This window comes from Oncorhynchus mykiss, chromosome 11 (assembly GCF_013265735.2).
Source record: "Oncorhynchus mykiss isolate Arlee chromosome 11, USDA_OmykA_1.1, whole genome shotgun sequence".
Classification (NCBI taxonomy): Eukaryota; Metazoa; Chordata; class Actinopteri; order Salmoniformes; family Salmonidae; genus Oncorhynchus; species Oncorhynchus mykiss.
Genome location: NC_048575.1, coordinates 65,431,072 through 65,454,392, shown reverse-complemented (window position 1 = coordinate 65,454,392; position 23,321 = coordinate 65,431,072). Strand labels below are relative to the sequence as shown.

General features: G+C 43.7%; 1 protein-coding gene across 3 annotated transcripts in view; it reads right to left on the bottom strand.

Annotated features, from left to right (window-relative positions):
* LOC110536240 (semaphorin-4C) overlaps nucleotides 1-11,731 on the bottom strand; it is a 128,277-nt gene extending 116,546 nt beyond the window's left edge. For 2 of the 3 annotated variants that reach the window (XM_021621909.2, XM_021621910.2), the window contains exon 1: nucleotides 11,097-11,729. The gene's annotated coding sequence lies outside the window, so the exon portion shown is untranslated. Of the gene's footprint in view, nucleotides 1-11,096 lie in introns of all 3 variants that reach the window. The other variant, XM_021621911.2, reaches the window with a different exon arrangement.
* Nucleotides 11,732-23,321: the final 11,590 nt, after the last annotated feature.

Below are 23,321 nucleotides of genomic sequence, written 5' to 3'. Positions count from 1 at the left end.
TGCTATATACTGCTGCTGCTATATACTGCTGCTGCTATATACTGCTGCTGCATACTGCTGCTGCTATATACTGCTGCTGCTATAAGCTATATATTACTGCTGCTATATGCTATATACTACTGCTGCTATAAGCTATATCCTGCTGCTATATCCTGCTGCTGCTATTTACTGCTGCTATATCCTGCTGCTGCTATATCCTGCTGCTGCTATATACTGCTGCTGCTATATACTGCTGATGCTATATACTGCTGCTATATGCTATATACTGCTGCAGCTATATACTGCTGCTGCTATATACTGCTGCTGCTATAAGCTATATACTACTTCTGCTATAAGCTATATACTACTGCTGCTATAAGCTATATACTACTGCTGCTATATGCTATATACTGCTGCTATAAGCTATATCCTGCTGCTGCTATATACTGCTGCTGCTATATCCTGCTGCTATATACTGCTGCTGCTATATACTGCTGCTGCTATATCCTGCTGCTATATGCTGCTGCTATATACTGCTGCTATATGCTATATACTGCTGCTATAAGCTATATCCTGCTGCTATATCCCGCTGCTGCTATATACTGCTGCTGCTATATCCTGCTGCTATATACTGCTGCTGCTATATACTGCTGCTGCTATATACTGCTGCTGCTATATACTGCTGCTGCTATATCCTGCTGCTATATGCTGCTGCTGCTATATCCTGCTGCTATATGCTGCTGCTGCTATATACTGCTGCTGCTATATACTGCTGCTGCTATATACTGCTGCTGCTATATACCGCTGCTGCTATATGTTATTTACTGCTGCTATATGCTATTTACTGCTGCTATATACTGCTGCTATATACTGATGCTGCTATATCCTGCTGCTGCTATTTACTGCTGCTATATACTGCTGCTGCTATATACTGCTGCTATATACTGCTGCTATATACTGCTGCTATATACTGATGCTGCTATATCCTGCTGCTGCTATTTACTGCTGCTATATACTGCTGCTGCTATATACTGCTGCTGCTATATACTGCTGCTGCTATATACTGCTGCTGCTATGTGCTATTTACTGCTGCTATTTACTGCTGATATACACTGCTGCTATATACTGCTGCTGCTATATACTGCTGCTGCTATATGCTATTTACTGCTGCTATTTACTGCTGATATATCCTGCTGCTGCTATTTACTGCTGCTATATACTGCTGCTTCTATATACTGCTGCTGTTATATACTGCTGCTGCTATATACTGCTGCTGCTATATACTGCTGCTGCTATATGCTATTTACTGCTGCTATATACTGCTGCTGCTATATGCTATATACTGCTGCTATATACTGCTGCTGCTATATACTCCTGCTGCTATATGCTATATACTGCTGCTGCTATAAGCTATATACTGTTGCTATATCCTGCTGCTGCTATATACTGCTGATGCTATATATTGCTGCTGCTATATCCTGCTGCTGCTATATCCTGCTGCTGCTATATCCTGCTGCTGCTATATCCTGCTGCTGCTATATACTGCTGCTGCTATATACTGCTGATGCTATTGACTGCTGCTATATACTGCTGATGCTATATACTGCTGATCCTATTGACTGCTGCTGCTATATCTCGCTGCTGCTATTTACTGCTGCTATATACTGCTGCTGCTATATACTGCTGCTGCTATATCCTGCTGCTGCTGAGCTAGAGAGTGAGCTAGAGAGAGAGCTAGAGAGAGAGCTAGAGAGAGAGCTATAGAGTGAGCTAGAGAGAGAGCTAGAGAGAGAGCTAGAGAGAGAGCTAGAGAGTGAGCTAGAGAGAGAGCTAGAGAGAGAGCTAGAGAGAGAGCTAGAGAGTGAGAGTAATAGGGGAAATAAAGATCAATAGATGGGGATCAGCGTGTACAGTCGTTCAGCCCTCTCCCTCCCTGCTGCTGTCAGGATGACTCAGTCTATCAGTGACTCTGCATCTTAATTTGCCTTCTGAGAAAAACACACTGAAAAGGACTCATAAACCTGTCGATAAGCCACTGTGGACTCGCTGAAGTCACAACGCACACGACGTACACGCACACACATCCTCACAAGCACACACAGCCACATTTCAATGTAGATAAACCACCGTGAGAGACACACGCTCACATACAATCACCATAGGAGGTTGTGGGGGACTGGTTCCCCACGATATGCAGCGAGTGTCCATCAGCTGGTGATGTACCATGGAGCTCAAACAACAGACACTATGAGCACTGTCATACAGCACAGAGAAACACTATGAACACTGTCATACAGCACAGAGAAACACTATGAGCACTGTCATACAGCACAGAGAAACACTATGAGCACCTGTCATACAGCACAGAGAAACACTATGAGCACTGTCATACAGCACAGAGAAACACTATGAGCACTGTCATACAGCACAGAGAAACACTATGAGCACTGTCATACAGCATAGAGAAACACTATGAGCAGTGTCATACAGCACAGAGAAACACTATGAGCACTGTCATACAGCAGTCATACAGCACAGAGAAACACTATGAGCACAGTGAAACACTATGAGCACTGTCATACAGCACAGAGAAACACTATGAGCACAGTCATACAGCACAGAGAAACACTATGAGCACAGTCATACAGCACAGAGAAACACTATGAGCACTGTCATACAGCACAGAGAAACACTATGAGCACAGTCATACAGCACAGAGAAACACTATGAACACAGTCATACAGCACAGAGAAACACTATGAGCACTGTCATACAGCACAGAGAAACACTATGAGCACTGTCATACAGCACAGAGAAACACTATGAGCACTGTCATACAGCACAGAGAAACACTATGAGCAGTGTCATACAGCACAGAGAAACACTATGAGCACTGTCATACAGCAGTCATACAGCACAGAGAAACACTATGAGCACAGTGAAACACTATGAGCACTGTCATACAGCACAGAGAAACACTATGAGCACAGTCATACAGCACAGAGAAACACTATGAGCACAGTCATACAGCACAGAGAAACACTATGAGCACTGTCATACAGCACAGAGAAACACTATGAGCACAGTCATACAGCACAGAGAAACACTATGAACACAGTCATACAGCACAGAGAAACACTATGAGCACTGTCATACAGCACAGAGAAACACTATGAGCACTGTCATACAGCACAGAGAAACACTATGAGCACTGTCATACAGCACAGAGAAACACTATGAGCACTGTCATACAGCACAGAGAAACACTATGAACACAGTCATACAGCACAGAGAAACACTATGAGCACTGTCATACAGCACAGAGAAACACTATGAGCACTGTCATACAGCACAGAGAAACACTATGAGCACAGTCATACAGCACAGAGAAACACTATGAGCACAGTCATACAGCACAGAGAAACACTATGAGCACAGTCATACAGCACAGAGAAACACTATGAGCACAGTCATACAGCACAGGGAAACACTATGAGCACAGTCATACAGCACAGAGAAACATTATGAGCACTGTCATACAGCACAGAGAAACACTATGAGCACAGTCATACAGCACAGAGAAACAAGACTCAATATAGCGCTCTCTCTCTCTCTGCAGGGCGGCTAGCTACATTGCGTAGCAGACAATGGTAATGTTAACCCCGGATGGAGCAGTCGACGACCAGCAACACACAGAGCAGAACAAAGGAAACGTCCACACAGCATAGTACAACATAGTACAGCACAGTAGGTCACACACACACACACCGGCCGCACCCATGAGACCCTGCTGGGTTGCCGACTGCCCCACACACCCCAAATAATGTGAGCGCCACACACAGACAGAAACACACAGCGAATGTCATTCAACATAAATGAATTAAAAACAGGGCCCTCTCGAATGACAAATTTAAGGAATTGAATCCTGGCACACAAATCACGGTTCATAAGTAGATAGACCTCAGCACAGCGGAGGCTGGAACACAGCGTTTTAATAGGGGACAAACTGAATGTGTTAACTTTACAGGTTGGCCCCCTTAAATGCTTCCCAGGCACACACACACACACAGAGAGACAGAGAGACAGAGACAGAGACAGAGAGAGAGAGAGAGAGAGGTAGAGGAGGAAGAGAGGATGAGGGGGTAAAAAGAGGTAGAACGGAGGTGGAAAGGTAACCGATGGGAGGTATCCATCTGCATTTTGGTCTCTCTCATCCATTATTTCTCAGGCCGCTTTTAAAGAGACGCTTTATTGATTTTTTGATGTGTAGAAGCAGCAGGTTTAAGAGCTTAGCAGGAGGGGGCGAGCACAAAATAACTAACTCACTCCTCCCGGCTACCAACGGTCTAGGTCTCCTGCCACTATGGGCCTGACCTGGGCTCAGTGCTGGTAAAATATCATAATAATAACACAGTTTGCCTTTCTCTCTCCTTTTTCAGGAAAAAAAGAGACTGCTTAATAGGCACAAAAAATAATCTCCCAGATATACTGTTCCATATGCCACGAGTCAGTGTGTCTATGTGCTGAGGGAGGGAGGGAGGGAGGGAGGGAGGGAGGGAGGGAGGGAAAGAAGCCAGTACAGGATAGGGTCTATTACAAATACAGGGATTGTGGGAGAAAGAGAAATGGAGAGAGAAAAGAGAGGAAAGTGGAGAGAGGGAGAGAACTATGTAGGAGATTGATGGTGGAATTGTTGACTGCTGGTGCAGCCTTATCTAACTCTCTCAGAACCTATGTGCAAGGCTATTCTCTGCCCTCCCTCACTCCATGTCTTTCTGTCTACCCTCCCTCACTCCATGTCTTTCTGTCTGCCCTCCCTCACTCCATTTCTTTCTGTCTGCCCTCCCTCACTCCATTTCTTTCTGTCTGCCCTCCCTCACTCCATTTCTCTCTGTCTGCCCTCCCTCACTCCATGTCTTTGTCTACCCTCCCTCACTCCATGTCTTTCCGTCTACCCTCCCTCAATCCATTTCTTTGTCTGCCCTCCCTCACTACATTACTTTCTGTCTGCCCTCCTCTCACTCTTCCCAGGTCTGTGTCACCTATTTCTCTCTTTCATCTCCCTCAACTCCTCCTCTTCATTTCTCACTCAGTCTCTCTTCCTACTATATATATTGGGGTCTTTGAGTTCATCCTCCCCCTCTCTCCCTTCCTGTCTCTCCCTCTCTTTCTCCCTATTAATATTGCTCTCCCTCCTCACCATCTCTCTCACTCTCTCAATTCCCTCACCCTCTTTCCTTTTGTCTTTCACCCCTTCTCCATCTCAGTGAGCCAGATAGGGTGCAGCGGCTGGAAAAGATCAGCATGGGGTCTGCAGAGTGCAGCCAGCCCCTGGTCTGAGGTCAGGCTGCTACAGGCTGGGAGGACAAGGGGGTAAACACATATACACACAAACACATACATACACCCCTGTGGGGCCCTCATCGCCACAGCGACGGGCCTGTGCCCAACACCCCTAACAACAGCCCCTTTATTGGACCTAGGTCTGGCATTGGCCCTGCCTGCAGTTTACGCAGCTGGGAAAGGGAGCATTGACATTGGACTGGACTGACATTGGGCTGCCAACAGGAGGCGCTAGGCTAGGCTAACACCACTAACCAACTCACCACACCCTGAGAGAAAAGCTGTCTCAGTCCAGCCATGGTGGAGCTCAGCTGGGGTTTGGCGGGAACTTGGCTTAGGTTTGGCTGGGTCTCTAAAGGGTGGGACCCAGTGATAAGCTGTGGCCCTGTGCCTCTGCCCACTCTCCTCCTCCTCTTTTCTCCGGCTCTCCCCTGGAGAAAAGGCCTACAACTCAACTCAGTTCAGCCTCACTCCTTCCTGGCTAAGCTCCTGCTCCATACCAGCTGCAGGGCTACTTTTTATAGTTATTTTTCTCCAGCAACAGTTTGTGTGTGTGTGTGTAACAGGCGTGCTCCTGGCACTTCCTGCTGTTAACGGCTTGGTAGCGCAGTCACACGAGAAGGCAAGGCAACTATATCGGAACAGAACAATGCCCAAAAAGGCTCTAATAAAAACAAACTGCGATGCTCAACTGGGAAAATGGGCTCGTCTCCTGCTGTTCATCGGCATGGACCACAGTCTGCATACACAATGCAGGGCCCACAGTCAGGCTAGACACAAAACACACACACTCCTACCTTAGCACCACCATGTTTACTCGCAGACATGCAGGCATGTACGCACACACATACACAACAACCACACACAACAACCACATGCACAACAACCACACACACACACACACACACACACAACAACCACATGCACACACACAACAACCACATGCACAACAACCACATGCACAACAACCACACACAACAACCACATGCACAACAACCACACACAGGCAAATCTCATAAACTAGGGTACAAAATATAACCATTACATTGGTGCTCAGTAAACACAATGCACTTTAGAAAGACAGGCTGCTGAAAACATCTGTTCAAGGTGAACAGCAACAGCAGGAGTTCCAACTTCCACCATCTACCACAGAAGAATCTCCTCTCTGAGCAACATTCCAGTGAATAATTACTATGGATGCGTTCCAAATGGCACCCTATTCCCTACATAAGAGTATGGCACATTATAGGGAATAGGGTGCCATTTGGGACGCACACACACAGTACGTAGGCCTAATACAGCCGGAGCTTGTTGGCAAGCCTTTGGCACAAAGGAAATCATTGCCCAACTGTCTCTAATATAACCTAGCTTCCAGCTGCTTCAGGGGGGCACACCAAGCAAATGCTGAGATGAGACAAATGGAAGAAATAAAAGGTGACCCCATTTAAGGTTGTTTTAAGAAGCTGTTATGAGAAGGTTTAACACACAAACTACGATAAACCAATAGCATTATGCCAGGCAAAGCTCACACACAAATTCTCATAAAATAACACAAACACCTGCACTTGACCCAACCCCGCCCCCCCAACCCACACAGTTTGGGAGCCTTGAGGGAGGACAGTGAAACAGCAGATGGTCAGTATTGGTGAGCTAGTAACAAAGAAGCAGGTCATTGCTCTCTCCACCCCTGCTCTCTCTCCCATAAATAATGTAATGCCTCAGTCAGAATTCTGGACTTGTTATGAACTGCGTAGAGAGTGGGAGGGTTTCTCTAAAGCTCAATAACTCCAACTACAGTGTACATCCTCTGGGTATTTTGACCAAGAAGACAGACCAAAGCTTCTCATCTTTTGTAGAGCTAGGAGGGTAGAATCAGAACTGGCGCCAGAAACCACCAGCGTGATTTATTCACAGGACCGCTCCTCTCCTAACCAGCCCTGAGGCCTACTGTGTAATGGCCTGTAGTTTGTGTGTGTGTAACTATACTTGTGGGGATATCTGAAGGATAGTAAACAATGAACATTTTGACCAACTGGGGACATTTTGTTAGTCCCCACAAGATCAAATGCTATCTAGGGGGTTTAGGGGTTAAGGTTCAAATTAGTGTTAGGATTAGGTTCAGGGTTAGTTTTAGGGATAGGAACTAGGGTTAGGTTTAGGAACTATGGTTGGTATAAGATTTTGAATGGGACTGAAATGTGTGTCCCCCACAAGGTTAGTTATACAAGACAGTGTGCGTGTGTGTGTGTTTGTGTGTGCTGCAGAGAACCCAGCCACACTTCACAGTCTGTCGATGAGTGTTTCTTTCTCTGGCCCACAGCTGTGCACACAGAGCAGCCTCCCTCCAGCACACAGGCCTCTGGGAGCACCATCAAAACACAGGCCTATATCAGCCCCCAACCCCAAGCCCTCTCTATGGTGCTCTTAAAATACGACCCCCCGCCCCCCCTCCCTGCTTCTCTATACATAATGCTGTGTCCAGCCCCAGCCCAAACCCCTTCCGCTTCTCTTAAGGCCTAACACACACATCCAGATGACCCTTCTGCTCCTGTTCCACAGACCTCTCAGCTGGCCTGCCTCGCACCATAACAGCTCCAGCCACTGGCACTGACTGCACTCTTGTCCTCTCTGACCTGCTACAGAGCTGATACAAGACTATCCCACTCATTACACACCGGGATGAAGAAGGCATAGGGAGGATGGATGGGAGGATGGAGAGAGGATGGAGAGAGGATGGGAGGATGGAGAGACGATGGGAGGATGGAGAGACGATGGGAGGATGGAGAGACGATGGGAGGATGGAGAGAGGATGGGAGGATGGAGAGAGGATGGGAGGATGGAGAGAGGATGGGAGACAGGATCAGAGGATGGGAGGATAGAGAGAGGATGGGAGGATGGAGAGAGGATGGGAGGATGGCAGGATGGAGAGAGGATGGCAAGATGGAGAGAGGATGGCAGGATGGAGAGAATGGGAGAATGGAGAGAGGATGGGAGAATGGAGAGAGGATGGCAGGATGGAGAGAGGATTGCAGGATGGAGAGAGGGTGGGAGAATGGAGAGAGGATGGGAGGATGGAGAGAGGATGGGAGAATGGAGAGAGGATGGGAGAATGGAGAGAGGATGGGTCAGAGGATGGACAGAGTGGAAGGAAGGATGGTGGAGGAGAAAGACAGGGCCAAAATTAGGGGAAAAGGAGACCTGACAGAGAGAGAGGGATAGGAGCGGAATGAAAAGTAAAAGATGGAGAAGGGTCCAATCCTTCCAAAGGAAAGCAATGAAACAGTTTGTGAAGAGAGGGGCTCTTTTTTTAATCTCGTCCCCAGATTGCTGTGGTAGCACAGAGGTAAAATCAAACTGTTGCTCACTGAGCTGTGCAGTAAATCTCAATCAAACAGATCAGTGCCAGCGAACTGCGAACAAAACATGCTGAAACCAGTCATGCATATATATGGAGGTGTTATGTCACCTCTAGCATCATCAGGGGAGAGTAAAGAGTTGTATTTAACCATGTAATTCGCATGCATTCACGTGTTTGCATGGCTGTTTGCCACGCGTGGTCCTTCACTACAGTATCGGTTGCATTTAAATGTCACAAGTGGCACAGGGATGACTGAATACGCTGTAGCAGCCAGACACAGGACATCTGTTGGTGCTCCATGTAGACTACAGTATGTCCCAGCCTCCCAGGCATGATGCAACCACCACTCTGCACCCACGTCTCAGCTAACTCCAGCTTCAGCTTAACCAAACACATGCTAGCTGTGAAAAATGGAGATAAAGAGGGCCAAGCCATTACAAATCCATCTCTCGCTGCTTAACCTAAAGAATGACGGTATCACAGTATTAAAAGCTCTTTATAGGCCAACCATGAGACTGCCTGCGAGGCTGAGAGGGGGCTGACGAGTGGGGGTTCTGGGCCTAGGAGGAGGGGCAGGCAGCAGGATGTGGGGCCCATTGTGTGGTAACAATGAAGAGATCAACCTGGCAGGAGCCAAATCGGACTCTCAATAGACACTTTAACATCTAGGGTGAGGGAGGGAGCTGAGTGTGCCTGCTTCCACCATTTCTCCTGCCTGCCAAATGGACACACACACAGGCTCTGGAGAAGTGTGGTAAATAGGCATACACACAAGTATTTCACTACACTTGCAATAACATCTGCTAACCATGTGTATGTGACCAATAACATCTGCTAACCATGTGTATGTGACCAATAACATCTGCTAACCATGTGTATGTGACCAATAATTTTTGATTTGATGATCATACACACCCTGGAAATATCAACATCACTAACAAGATGGCATTGTAATTTCCATGTTGCATTATATTTCGGCGTGGGGGTGGCGCATGTACGCACAAAGACAGAGATTGGTATAATTACATGATAATATCCTTACCATTCCCTATACCTTACTAGGTTTCCCCCATTTAACTCTGGTTGTCTTAATTTTCAGGAACTTCAGCTTTCCCTTCCCCAGTCATATTCTTAAATGTAATGAACTAAACTGAACCTGCAACAGTCGTTAGGAATACAGTCACCACATATCCCCATGCACAAACCTTGTTGTCCAGCTAGTCAGTTCAACCGTTCTGCTCACACTGGTCTGGCCATGCTGTAGCCTAATTACTGTAATCAGCCAGCTGAAGCTAACACTTACTTCATTGTCGTAAAAAAGAAAGCAAGACAAAACAAGAGGCCGAATTAATGTGTCACTGTGAACTGGATAATTGTAATAATGCAGGGTTCCCCAACTGGCGGACCACTGGAGGAATTTGGCCCACTGGTGATTTGATTTTATAGTTGAACACAAAAGACTGTAAAAACACCAGCTCCAAGTGATACAATTTTTACAACCTGTTCCAAAGTATTCCCACTCATAATAGAGAGATATATGCGATAACACCAATGTAAGCAATGTTTGAAATGATTATGTTTTAGTCAAATATTATATATTATGTTCTTCTTGCGCTGATTTTGCAGTCTACAAATGATTTGTAATTATGTTCTGGCCCCCTGACCATCCGTCCAAGAAAACATCGTCCCGTGGCTGAATCTAGTCGATGATCCCTGTAATAACCGTTAAAATAAAGTCCTCTCCAAATGAGCGATAAGGTGACAACAACATAGGCATGTTAAGACATGTGATGTTTTTTTCGAATCCAAGCTAATTGCAGTGGCTGTTTTGCGATCCAATTTATTCAAATGGCTATAACAGTTCAGGTCCTCTATGCCCGAATTTGAATAGCATACAGACTCTGTTTTGTTCCAAGAGGACCAATGATGTACCTCACTACAAACGCGACACACGTCAAATATACAAGTCGAGTGAATATGGTGAATATGTAGAGAACATGGGGAAAACGTCTCTCCAGATGATCTCTAACTGCGTCGAATATAATGGTCTAAATCAGGATTTAAATGGGGTTTCGGAACAAAAAACATTTGATTCGCTTCCAACTGCTTCCCAACCGCAGTGCGCTATGTTTACTGTGGACTAAACAGAGATAAAGTTTCATCAATACGCAATTCAATTGGTTTAAAAATATTGTCCAGTGTGCGTATAACCCGGTAAAAGACTACCTTTAAAGCTTGGGGCAACAGTTGGAGCCCTGCCGACTAAGCCAAAAACAGGATCAGATGTTTTTCTAATTTTCTTCCCCCTATTCGGTTACGTTAAAGAGCCAACATTAGGCAGTCTCACAATATATCCAACCTACAGGATAACGCTCATATGATTGTAATAATGTTGCAATGACTGCAACAAACTTACCGTAGTATTCGTTCACTTATGCTCCTCTGTTCAGCAGCTGTGGTGATAATAATGCAATAGCCTACTCTCCCGGTCAGTTCCCTCCGCGTAAACTAACGACAGATACCGTATCCTTTCCGCTATCTCGGCTTTGTTTTCGGACGATTCAGTTAGTTACAAATTATTCCACATACTAACAAATGTCAGCTGAAGGCTATTAGTTCGCGTTTTTCCTTTAGATTTCTTTGCGAAACATCGGTAAAACATGTCATGATGCAGTTGGTTTACATAGCGATACTCGCGCTGCTCCCTCTGTAATACGAAACCAAGGAGGAAATAATTCGCAAATAAGATTCACTTCCAAAGCATATAAAACCTGGCCTTGGTGGTGCTCTCTTGACGTCTCTCCGGCGCAGAACTGCACAACTCTCGATATGTAGAAGTTTCTACAAATGTTAAATAGTCAGCAGAGAGACAGGGATATGGGTTGGTCGTGGCGCTGGCGCTGGCAAGCATATATTCCAGTGGAATACCGGTGGAGTAGTGTGCCGTTACACTGCAGTGTGCCATACTTCTGCAGTACGTATCACTGTAGGGACCGACCAGGGATGATATAAAAGCATAAACAGGTCTCCATCCAAACACACCCCCTGTGCATTGTCCAGACTCGGCTACCCGATAGTCCCAAGAGTCACGTTACAGAAGAATAGCCCTTTTGATGAGTAATGGTAACTTCACGCTATGACATTAGAATAATATATGCATAGTCTATGAATATTATACCATTATTGGAATTTGTTGTAGGAAGTGGACTTTGTTGTTAACACAATAGAGGTATATCTGTCTGTCTGATGACGACGAGCAAGGATTAAATATTGTATGAAGGAGGGGAAGAAAACAGATCTCAAAGAGTAAACATACAAAACATGGGATTACGATTGGCAGATTCGGTGGGGCGATTATTAGGTACAGGAAAGAAGCTCGATTTGATAATCCCACATTCCCATGACATTTCATACAAATAGATTCACACAAAAACATCTTCTTTGTCTCTTCGTATGGGACTTTGTGATTAATGTGGGCCTATGTGAATGCATTTGACATTATATGCACTGTAAACTATGTTGTCACAGTGAGCCAAGCATAATAACGATGTCAATATGATTGGTTGTTTTTCTTATATACACCTTTCATATACAGACACAGATCCCACTATTTTACCATGCCTGCTTTTTTATACATGATTTTTGTATATCTGAACATGGTATTGGGATAACATATATAATTCAACTTGGTAAATTAAAACTCATCTGTAGACCTAGTCATGATTCCTGCATTTGTGAATGGTTCTCTGCGTCTTTGTCAATAAAATCATTAACACTTCCATTGTTTAACACCTCCCTAATTTGAAATGCAAATTGGCCACATGATTTAACAACACAATTTGCCATTACTCACTGATGTATAAAAGGGGTATACTGTACCTGCAAGAAAGTGGTGAATAAGAGGCTTTGAAAGGGGGTCGTATAAACATTGTCTTATATTTTTACATTAAATATACCACATTTTCTGCCTGAACGACTGTGTGATCACACGCGCCGTAGCCGATGTGAGCGAGACCTTTAAACAGGTCAACATTCACAAGGCCACAGGGCCAGACGGATTACCAGGACCTCCGAGCATGCGCTGACCAACTGGCAAGTGTCTTCACTGACATTTTCAACCTGTCCCTGTCCGAGTCTGTAATACCTACATGTTTCAAGCAGACCACCATAGTCCCTGTGCCCAAGAACACCAAGGTAACCTGCCCAAATGACTACCGACTCGTAGCACTCATGTCTGTGTAACAGTACACATTTAGACCGTCCCCTCGCCCATACCCGGGCGCGAACTAGGGACCTTCTGCACACATCAACAACTGACACCCACGAAGCATCGTTACCCATCGCTCCACAAAAGCCGCGGCCCTTGCAGAGCAAGGGGAACTACTACTTCAAGGTCTCAGAGCAAGTGACGTCACTGATTGAAACGCTATTTAGCACCCACGCTAACTAAGCTAGCCGTTTCACATCCGTTACACTCACCCCCCTTTTGACCTTCCTCCTTTTTTTTCCGCAGCAACCAGTAATCCGGGTCAACAGCATCAATGTAACAGTACAAATTTAAACCGTCCCCTCGCCCATACCCGGGCGCGAACTAGGGACCTTCTGCACACATCAACAGTCACCCTCGAAGCATCGTTACCCATCGCTCCACAAAAGCCGCGGCCCTTGCAGAGCAAGGGGAACTACTACTTCAAGGTCTCAGAGCAAGTGACGTCACTGATTGAAATGCTATTTAGCGCCCACACTAACTAAGCTAGCCGTTTCACATCCGTTACATCTGTAGCCAAGAAGTGCTTTGAAAGGCTGGTCATGGCTCACATCAACACTATCATCCCAGAAACCATAGATCCACTCCAATTTGCATACTGCCCCAACAGATCCACAGATTACGCAATCTCTACTGCTCTCAACACTGCCCTTTTCCACCTGGACAAAAATAACACCTTCGTGAGAATGCTGTTCATTGACTACAGTTCAGCGTTCAACACCATAGTGCCCTCAAAGCCGATCACTAAGCTAAGGACCCTGGAACTAAACACCTCCCTCTGTAACTGGATCCTGGACTTCCTAATGGGCCAAACCCAGGTGGTTTTGGTAGGCAACAACACATCTGTCACCTTGATCCTTAGCACGGGGGCCCCTCAAGGGTGCAAGCTTAGTTCCCTTTTGTACTCCCTGTACACCCATGATTGGGTGGCCAAGCATGACTCCAACACCATCATTAAGTTTGCCCGTGACACAGCGGTGGTAGGCCTGATCACCAACATCGAGGAGACAGCCTATAGGGAGGAGGTCAGAAACCTGGAAGTGTGGTGCCAGGCCAACAACCTCTCCCTTAACGTGATCAAGACAAAGGAGATGATCGTGGACTAAAAGAATGGCCGAGCACTTCCCCGTTCTCATTGACGGGGCTGTAGTGGAACAGGTTGAGAGCTTCAAGTTCCTTGGTGTCCACATCACCAACAAACTATCATGGTCCAAACACACCAAGACAGTCGTGAAGAGGGCACGACAACACCTATTCCCTATTTGTCATGAGTTCTCAGATCCTCAAAAAGGTTCTACAGCTGCACCATCGAGAGCATCCTGACCCGTTGCATCACTGCCTGGTATGGTAACTGCTCGGCCTCCGACCGCAAGGCGCTACAGAGGGTAGTGCGCACGGCCCAGTACATCACTGGGGCCAAGCTTCCTGCCCTTCAGGACCTCTATACCAGGCAGTGTCACAGGATGGCCCTAAAATTGCCAAAGACTCCCTAGTCATAGACTGTTCTCTCTGCTACCGCACAGCATTGCTTCTACGCCCAAGCCATAAAACTGCTGAACAGCTAATCAGATGGCTACCCGGACTATTTGCATCAACTCCCCCACCCTCTTTTTTTTTACGCTGCTGCTACTCGGTGTTTATTATCTGTTATCTATGCATAGTCACTTTACCCCTACCTATATATACATATTACCTCAATTACCTCGACTAACCGGTGCCCCCACACATTGACTCATTATCAGTACCCCCTGTGTATGGTTATTTTATTGTTGCTCTTTTATTTTTTACTTTAGTTTATTTAGTAAATCGTTTTCTTCACTCTTATTTTTCTTTACTGCATTGTTGTCTTACGGGCTTGTAAGTAAGCATTTCATGGTTGTATTTGGTGCATGTGACAAATAAAGTTTTATTTGATTTTTGATTCGATTTTTGAAATGGTTACTATAGACTGCGAAGAAAATGTTTGCATTAACACTGTAGGTACAGTAGTTTATGTTATCACAGTGGGCTAGGTATTGTACTGCATTATGTCCTGCTTTTCTGACAGACTCATGGTAAATAGTTTGCTCGTGTTCAGAAATTGGCCTATACCAGTTACAGAAATATCAAAGTGAAATGACAAACATCTCAGCCAGTTCATATGTTTGACAGAAATCTCTAGACAGTGGGGTTTCGTAGCGTCAAGCGATTCTGGCATAGATAAAATGTATTTAAATAATGTAGAGGGCCCATTTAACTAAAATCCCAGTTGGGCAAAGTACATTTTGATACTTCAGTTATAGTTCAGTATAATGTTGATGTATGGTGTCTACCAATAGGAACGGTAAGCAGGTGGTTACATAAACACTAAGTAGCAAAAAAAAAAAAAGGGACATTCCACTTTAGCATACCAATTCACACCTCCAATCCATGGAGTGTTTTTTGCTTAACTCAAACACCTGTGAGAAGTGGGAAGGACGGAGGGGGAGCTAAATTAGTTTTAGTTTAGTTGGCATCGTTTTTTACTGTCAGATTTTAGGCCTTTGCAGTTTGAAACAACTCTTAAAGCATAAATTAGAGCTGCTGACAGAGATGGCAAGAACGCTAGTCAAAATGCAACAATCAGCTTGTGAAACACCCAATATGTAGTTAGAGCGATGATAGAGCAGTTAGGAAAGACAATAACAATTCAATTCCAAACAATTCAATAGGCTACAGTCAGACAGTGTTTTTTAGCCCAAAGTTAATTAAAAGCGATAAAATATGCAGATTTGTATGATTTTTTTATTTGATTTAATCAGGAGATTAAATAGATCATATAGATTTAAAGGGTATTTTTTGTAATAACTGGTTTGATAAGCCACCATCGACCTTACTGCCTTGGCATGTTCATGCTTTAAATGAAATGTAATGGATGTGACTATAAGCTAGCAGGGTTATGTTATCAGCTGAAAAAAGAAACAGAGAGAGAGACAGAGAGAGAAAGGGCTTTCATCAGTCACGTGTTGATGAATTGGTCTCAAAGGGAAACATATATCATGCCAGCTGATAGGAGCTAAATCTATGAGATCCAGTGTGTGAACAACACTGTAAAAACACATAGTGCCAGGCAAGTCAATCAAATCACATACAGACACAAACCTCTATAACTGTGGCTAAATAAATCCCTTGTAAAGAGATTGACGGATGATTCGCGTGAGGCCAACTCTGTGAAGGTAGTGTAGAGATTTGGATTCACATCGTAAACATAGTAGGGGTTACCAAAAAGGGGGATTCACAAATCAGGTCAATCTTCCTGGCAACAAGAGAGAGATTTAAACTGTTGTATTGATGGGAGTTAAACCCTGTGGCGCTCCAGCTTCAAGGGGAGAAAATATCCCCAGGCGTATTATAAGCGAGATAGCAACACACTTGAAATGCTAAATCATTGTTTTGTTAAATTCTTCTTATTTCGGTCCCAGAGTGTAGCAAGTCTGTCTTACCCAGTTTAAATGAGTCATGAGCGGCAGTAGAAACAGTATTAGAACAGTATTGAGCACATGGTGACACAGACAGCTGTAGAAAGAAGTCCAGGGCTGAGTGAGAAGTGGGGTACAGCCTCATTATGACAAAGGTAAGAGTTCAACTCCCAGGAGCCTCCGCTGTAGTGTCTCCAATCACTCAGTCTGCATCTCAAATGGCACCCTATTCCCTATGAAGTGTGCTACTTTTGACGAGAGCCCTAGTCAAAAGTAGTGCACTAAATAGGGAATAGGGTGCCATTTGAGACAGCCCCGTTCTACCTGGTTTTTGCTCCACTTTAAATTCCCATTACAATGAGCTAGTTTATAGAGGCTATAGTTTGAGGTATGTTTTATAAAGGGTGAGGTTTATGGTGTTTAAAGACATAAAGTACTTATTCTGCTGGATTTAACATACTGTAATACACAATTTCTTAGCATGTTAGGCCTTTTAGCTACTGTACCGGTTCATAGCAACGATTGAAATGCACACCTGAGGCCACAGCTAAAACATGACAGAGCTTACATAATATACATTTGCACTATTATGTCTTTGTTTCTATACTCTACCAGGTAATTATAGTCTACAACCAAGCTGTAGAACACAAGCTGCTGTAATTGTATGGTATTATTACTGATGCTTAGGCTACTAAATCATGATTAGTATTAAATAGTTAATAAGGCTGATTATTTACTCAAGACAAATATGAATTACTGAGGTATGAGGTAAGAAAGTAACATACAGTATTGATGTTTTGATTCTGAACACTGAATAAGGGATCCGTCATAACTGCTTCATAGGCCTTTTTGCAACTTTAGCTTTTTGACAGCCACCATTTTCCTCAAATGCTGACCTGTCACATTTCATTATATAGCAATTTCACGAGTGAACATTTCAGGAGAGAAGCAGAGAAATGACAAGATTTCATTTAGAAAAATGGCTCCAATATTTCACTGCTATGCCATCTACTGCAGAAAATCATTTACATTGAGATGATAGTTAAAACATGTCCAATATGATGAGTTGCACCTCTCGTTTTTGGATGAGCCAGGAAAGGAATTTACAGCCCAGCAGTACATGATTTAATTTGAGTAGGCATATTTATTACAGGAAGATATGATTTGACACACACATTTTTTTTAATCCATGTGCTTCCTAGACTGAAAATTAAATTTTTTACAATTGCCCTTCATTACTTTAACTCACAAATATCCTAGATATTTTTATCTGACCTACTGTATGAAAATTAATATGCTTTCTTGAATCACCTTGAAAGACAGTGAGTTATTAGAAGTCCCAAATGGAGTAATTTCTTAATTGAAGCAGGACAGATCAACCTGAAACCAACATTACCAGCTGGCTGTCTTTAAATACTGCCGTAGCTAATTTCCTTAAAAGTAAAAAACATGAACTCTCCTCCACTTAATTTCAGTAAGTCCCTACTTCTATAAATCCGCTTTAGTGCTGTTAAAATTGGTTGTCTGGCACACAATATTCCTCTTCACCGCACTTTGTGTCTTATGTCTCCTATGGCGTAACACTATGCTAATTTCCTTATCTTATGTAAAGTGAAAAGTTTGGGGTCTGTTTAATTCTGTTGTAAACTGTTAAAAGTGAAGTCGGCTCTGCGGCTACGGTGGCTGGGTCCCCAGGCCGCTGGCTACATTGTTCCTGTGCGTGCTCAGTCAGTCTATGAGCTGCGGAAAGTTGCTGAGGGAGGCAGAGCTGGGGCCCAGGGGACCCTACACTTACTTCTCAGTCACTCTGTCCCCCCGTGGCCACTGAGTCACCATAATGAGCAGTACCACCATCCTCCCATCCCTCAGCTCCCTCTCCTCCCTGCTATCTCCCCCTTCTCCCTATGGTACTCACTGCCTCACTGCCTGGATCCCTGCTCAAGACCTCACTTTTTAATACATAGCAAACAAAGTGCATTCAGAAAGTTTTCATACCCCTTGACTTATTCCACATTTCATTGTTTTACAGCCTGAATTCAAAATGGATTAAATGTATGTACATTTTTTTACCCTATTTTTTATCCCCAATTTTGATCTTGTCTCATCACTGCAACTTCCCAACGGGCTCGGGAGGCAAAGGTCAAGTCATGGATCCTCTGAAACATGACACGCCAAACTGCGCTTCCGCTTAACCAATGTGTTGGAGGAAACACTGCTCAACTGATGACCGTTGTAGCTTGAAGGTGCCTGGCCCACAAGGAGCTGCTAGAGCACAATGAGCCACCCGGCCAAACCCTCCCCTAAACCGGACGATGCTGGGCCAATTGTGCGCCAACCTATGGGACTCCCAATCACAGACGGTTTTGATACAGCCCGGGATTGAACCAGGGTTTGTAGTGATGCATCTAACACTGCAATGCAGTGCCTTAGACCGCTGCACCACTCTGGAGGCGCTTTAGATAAATAAATAAAAAATTCCCACATTTATTAAAAATGAAATACAGAAACATGTAATTTACATAAGTAGCCACTCCATCGAGTCAATACTTTGTAGAAGCACCTTTGTCCTGCTGAAAGGTGAATTCATATACCAGTGTCTGTTGGAAAGCAGACTGAACCAGGTTGTTCTCTAGGATTTTGCCTGTGTTTAGCTCCGTTCCATTTATTTTTTAACCTGAAAAACTCCCCAGTCCTTAATGACTTAATGAAGCATACCCATAACATGATGCAGCCACCACTATACTTGAAAATATGGAGAGTGGTACTCAGTAATGTGTTGTACTGAATTTGCCCCAAAAATAACACTTTGAATTCAGGAGAAAAATGTAATTTCTGAGGCATTTTTTTGCAGCATTACTTTAGTGCTTTGTTGCAAACATGATGTATGTTTTGAAAGAAAAAAAATTGGTACAGACTTACTACTTTTCACACTGTCAATTAGGTTAGTATTGGGAAGTAACTACAATGTTGTTGATCCATCCTCAGTTTTCTCCTATCATAGCCATGAATTAACCTCTAACTGTTTAAAGTCACCATTGGCCTCATGGTGAAATTCCTGAGCGATTTCCTTCCTCTCCAGCAAATGAGTTAGGAAGGACACTTGTATCGTTGTAGTGACTGGGTGTATTGATACACCATCCAATGTGTAATTATTAGCTTCACCATGCTCAAAGGGATATTCAATGTCGTCTTTTTAAAACTTTGGTTGAATCTGTGTTTGAAATTCACTGCTTGACTGAGGGACCCTAAAGATAATTGTACGGTTGAAGTCGGAAGTTTACATTCACCTTAGCCAAATACATTTAAACTCAGTTTTTCACAATTCCTGACATTTAATCCTAGCAAAAAAATATCTGTCTTAGGTCAGTTAGGATCACCACTTTATTATAAGAATGTGAAATGTCAGAATAATAGTAGAGTGAATTATTTATTTAAGCTTTTATTTCTTTCATCACTTTCCCAGTGGGTCAGAAGTTTACATACACTCAATTAGTATTTGGTAGCATTGCCTTTAAATGGTTTAACTTGGGTCAAACGTTTCAGGTAGCCTTCCACAAGCTTATCATAAGTTGGGTGAATTTTGGCCCATTCCTCCTGACAGATCTGGTGTAACTGAGTTGAGTTTGTTGGCCTCCTTGCTCACACACGCTTCTTGAGTTCTGCCCACATATTTTCTATAGAATTGAGGTCAGGGCTTTGTGATGGCCACTCCAACACCTTGACTTTGTTGTCCTTAAGCCATTTTGCCACAACTTTGGAAGTATGCTTTGGGTCATTGTTCATCTGGAAGACCCATTTGCGACCAAGCTTTAACTTCCTGACTGATGTCTTGAGATATTGCGTCAATATATCCACATCATTTACCTCCCTCATGATGCCACCTATTTTGTGAAGTGCACAAGTCCCTCCTGCAGCAAGGCACCCCCACAACATTTAGCTGCTACCCCGGTGCGTCATGGTTGGTATGGTGTTTTTCGGCTTGCAAGCCTCCCCTTTCTCCTCCAAACATAACGATGGTCATTATGGCAAAACAATTCTATTTTTGTTTCATCAGACCAGAGGACATTTCTCCAAAGAGTACAATCTTTGTCCCCATTTGCAGTTGCAAACCTTAGTCTGGCTTTTTTATGGCGGTTTTGGAGCAGTAGCTTCTTCCTTGACGAGTGGCCTTTCAGGTTATGTCGATATAGGACTCGTTTTACTGTGGATATAGATACTTTTGTACCCGTTTCCTCCAGAATCTTCACAAGGTCATTTGCTGTTGTTCTGGGATTGATTTGCACTTTTCACACCAAAGTATGTTCATCTTCAGGAGACAGAACGCATCGCCTTCCTGAGCGGTATGACGGCTGCATGGTCCCATGGTGTTTAAAATTGTGTACTACTGTTTGTACAGATGAACGTGGTACCTTCAGGTGTTTGGAAATTGCTCTCAAGGATGAACCAGACTTGTGGAGGTTTACAAATCTTTTTCTGAGGTCTTGGCTGATTTCTTTTGATTTTCCCATGATGTCACGCAAAGAGGCACTGAGTTTGAAGGTAGGCCTTGAAATACATCCACAGGTACACCCCCAATTGACTCAAATTATGTGATTAGAATATCAGAAGCTTCTAAAGCATGACTTCATATAAATATATTAAAGTACACACACTAAAGGGAAAAATATATATTTTGAGCAAAATTGTGTTTTTTGGACACAACTGCAAACGTTAAGGAGTAGGGCGTTCAAGGAGTTGGTCTGATGGGAATTTGTGATGTCATCGGCCTCCTTGCTTGAGGAGAACAAACAAGCAAAGGCCAGCCCTCCCACTGGTGCTATGTCTTGACAAAAAGTACCTTTAAAGTCCCAATGCAGTCTTTAAAATATATTTTAAATCATTAGTTTGTCTAATAAATCACTGTGTTTTTTTCAATTTTTACATAACTCCAGACTTGTGGAGGTCTACAACTTTTTTTCTGAGGTCTTGGCTGATTTCTTTTGATTTTCCCATGATGTCAAGCAAAGAGGCACTGAGTTTGAAGTACATCCACAGGTATACCTCCAATTGACTCCAATTATGTAATTAGCATATTAGAAGCTTCTAAAGCCATGACATCAATTTCTGGAATTTACAGTGAGTTATATGTGAAATAATCTTTCTTTAAACAATTGTTGGGAAAATTATTTGTGTGATGCACAAAGTAGATGTCCTAACCGACTTGCCAAAAATACAGTTTGTTAACAAGAAATTTGTGGGAGTGGTTGAAAAACAAGTTTTAGTGACTCCAACCTAAGTGTATGTAAACTTCCGACTTCAACTATATATATATATATATATACACACACGCACACGTATAAAAACAAAACATATAAAACCAAAACATAATTCCACTTTGACATTATTGGTTACTGTGTGTAGGCCAGTGATACAAAATCTCAATGTAATACATTTTAAATTCAGGCTGTAACACAACAAAATGTAGAAAAGTCAAGGGATGTGAATACTTTCTGAAGGAACTGTAAATGGCCTTGTTACACGGCTTACTGAGGCCGTATACAATTGTTTGTTGGAGACAGAGAGCTGCTGTACATGAGGGAAGATGTCATGGACTTCAGTAGCTAGGTTTTCCAAGAAGACAATGTTTTGGTTTGACGTAGCCATATTAACTTCACTGTAAAGGCCATCTCCTGCCTGAGGCTAGGTGGTGATATAGCAACCCCATAAACGGTCCTATCCTGTTTGCACTGAAGAAGCTGCCAAGAATCCTGCGCATGTCTCCCTCCACCAGCTGATCTTGTGTACGCTATTCCCTAAACAGTGCATACTGGGAATAGGGTTCCATTTGGCACATACCCTCTGCATCTGACTGGAGCGGAATGTTGTTTGTGTTATTCTGCCTTTCTGGCTGTTTGATTTCACATTGAGAGCCTCAACTGACTGAACCAGTGAACAAAAAAAACGGACATAGAATGCGATGCAGAGCAAATGGAACTGAATGTTGTTGAACATTGTGGCACATAGTGCAGATTGTATGACACATTGCTATTGGCTAGGGTGGGGAGGTAATGCACCCGTCAACCAACCGTGTGCCAGGAGTTGTAAGTGTGCTACTTTCACACACGTTTCAAACATGTGTGCCAACAGTTTCTGCCCACATCTGCCCCCATCATCCCTCCCTCCACCATGAACGCTACATAATAACTAATGCAATTTGGGTTGTTAGGAGTTACTGAGATGCATTCTCTATGATGCAATTCAAGCCACTGAATGGAGAAACACCTCTCCCTTAGTCCATGTGGCAACTATCCTAGGGCTCATTTAACATGTCCATCTTGTTAGGGTTGAATAAAGTAGACATCAAGGACGGCCAGAAGCTGATTTCAGTAGACAGCCGTTATTCCCCACCCCATGCCCATCCTACCAGGGGCATTTTCCGCTGGCATGACCCCCAGCCCCTTTATGTATCGAGGCAGACAGTGGGTCTTCTCTCTCTCCAGTGCCAAGGCTGGCACAGTGTCCAGCATTCCCCAACGTTTGGCCGTAGGAAGTCTACAGCACAACAAAGCCATCTTCAAGCTCCTAAAGGGCAAATCAGTCATGAAAAACACAGTAAATACCTACAACACTTCCTACAAATGTCCCTAATCAAATCAAATGTTATTTGACAGATGTGCCGAATACAACAGGTATTCAACCTTACAGTGAAATGCTTACTTACAAATCCTTAACCAACAATGCTTTAAGGTGGTAAGGGGAAAAAAGTGTTAAGTAAAAAATAGATAAGTAAAATATAGAAAATATAAGCAACAAATAATTAAACAGCAGCAGTAAAATAACAATAGTGAGGTTATATACAGGGGGTACCGGTACAGAGTCAATGTGGAGGCTATATACAGGGGGTACCGGTACAGAGTCAATGTGCGGGTGCACCGGTTAGTTGAGGTAATTGAGGTAA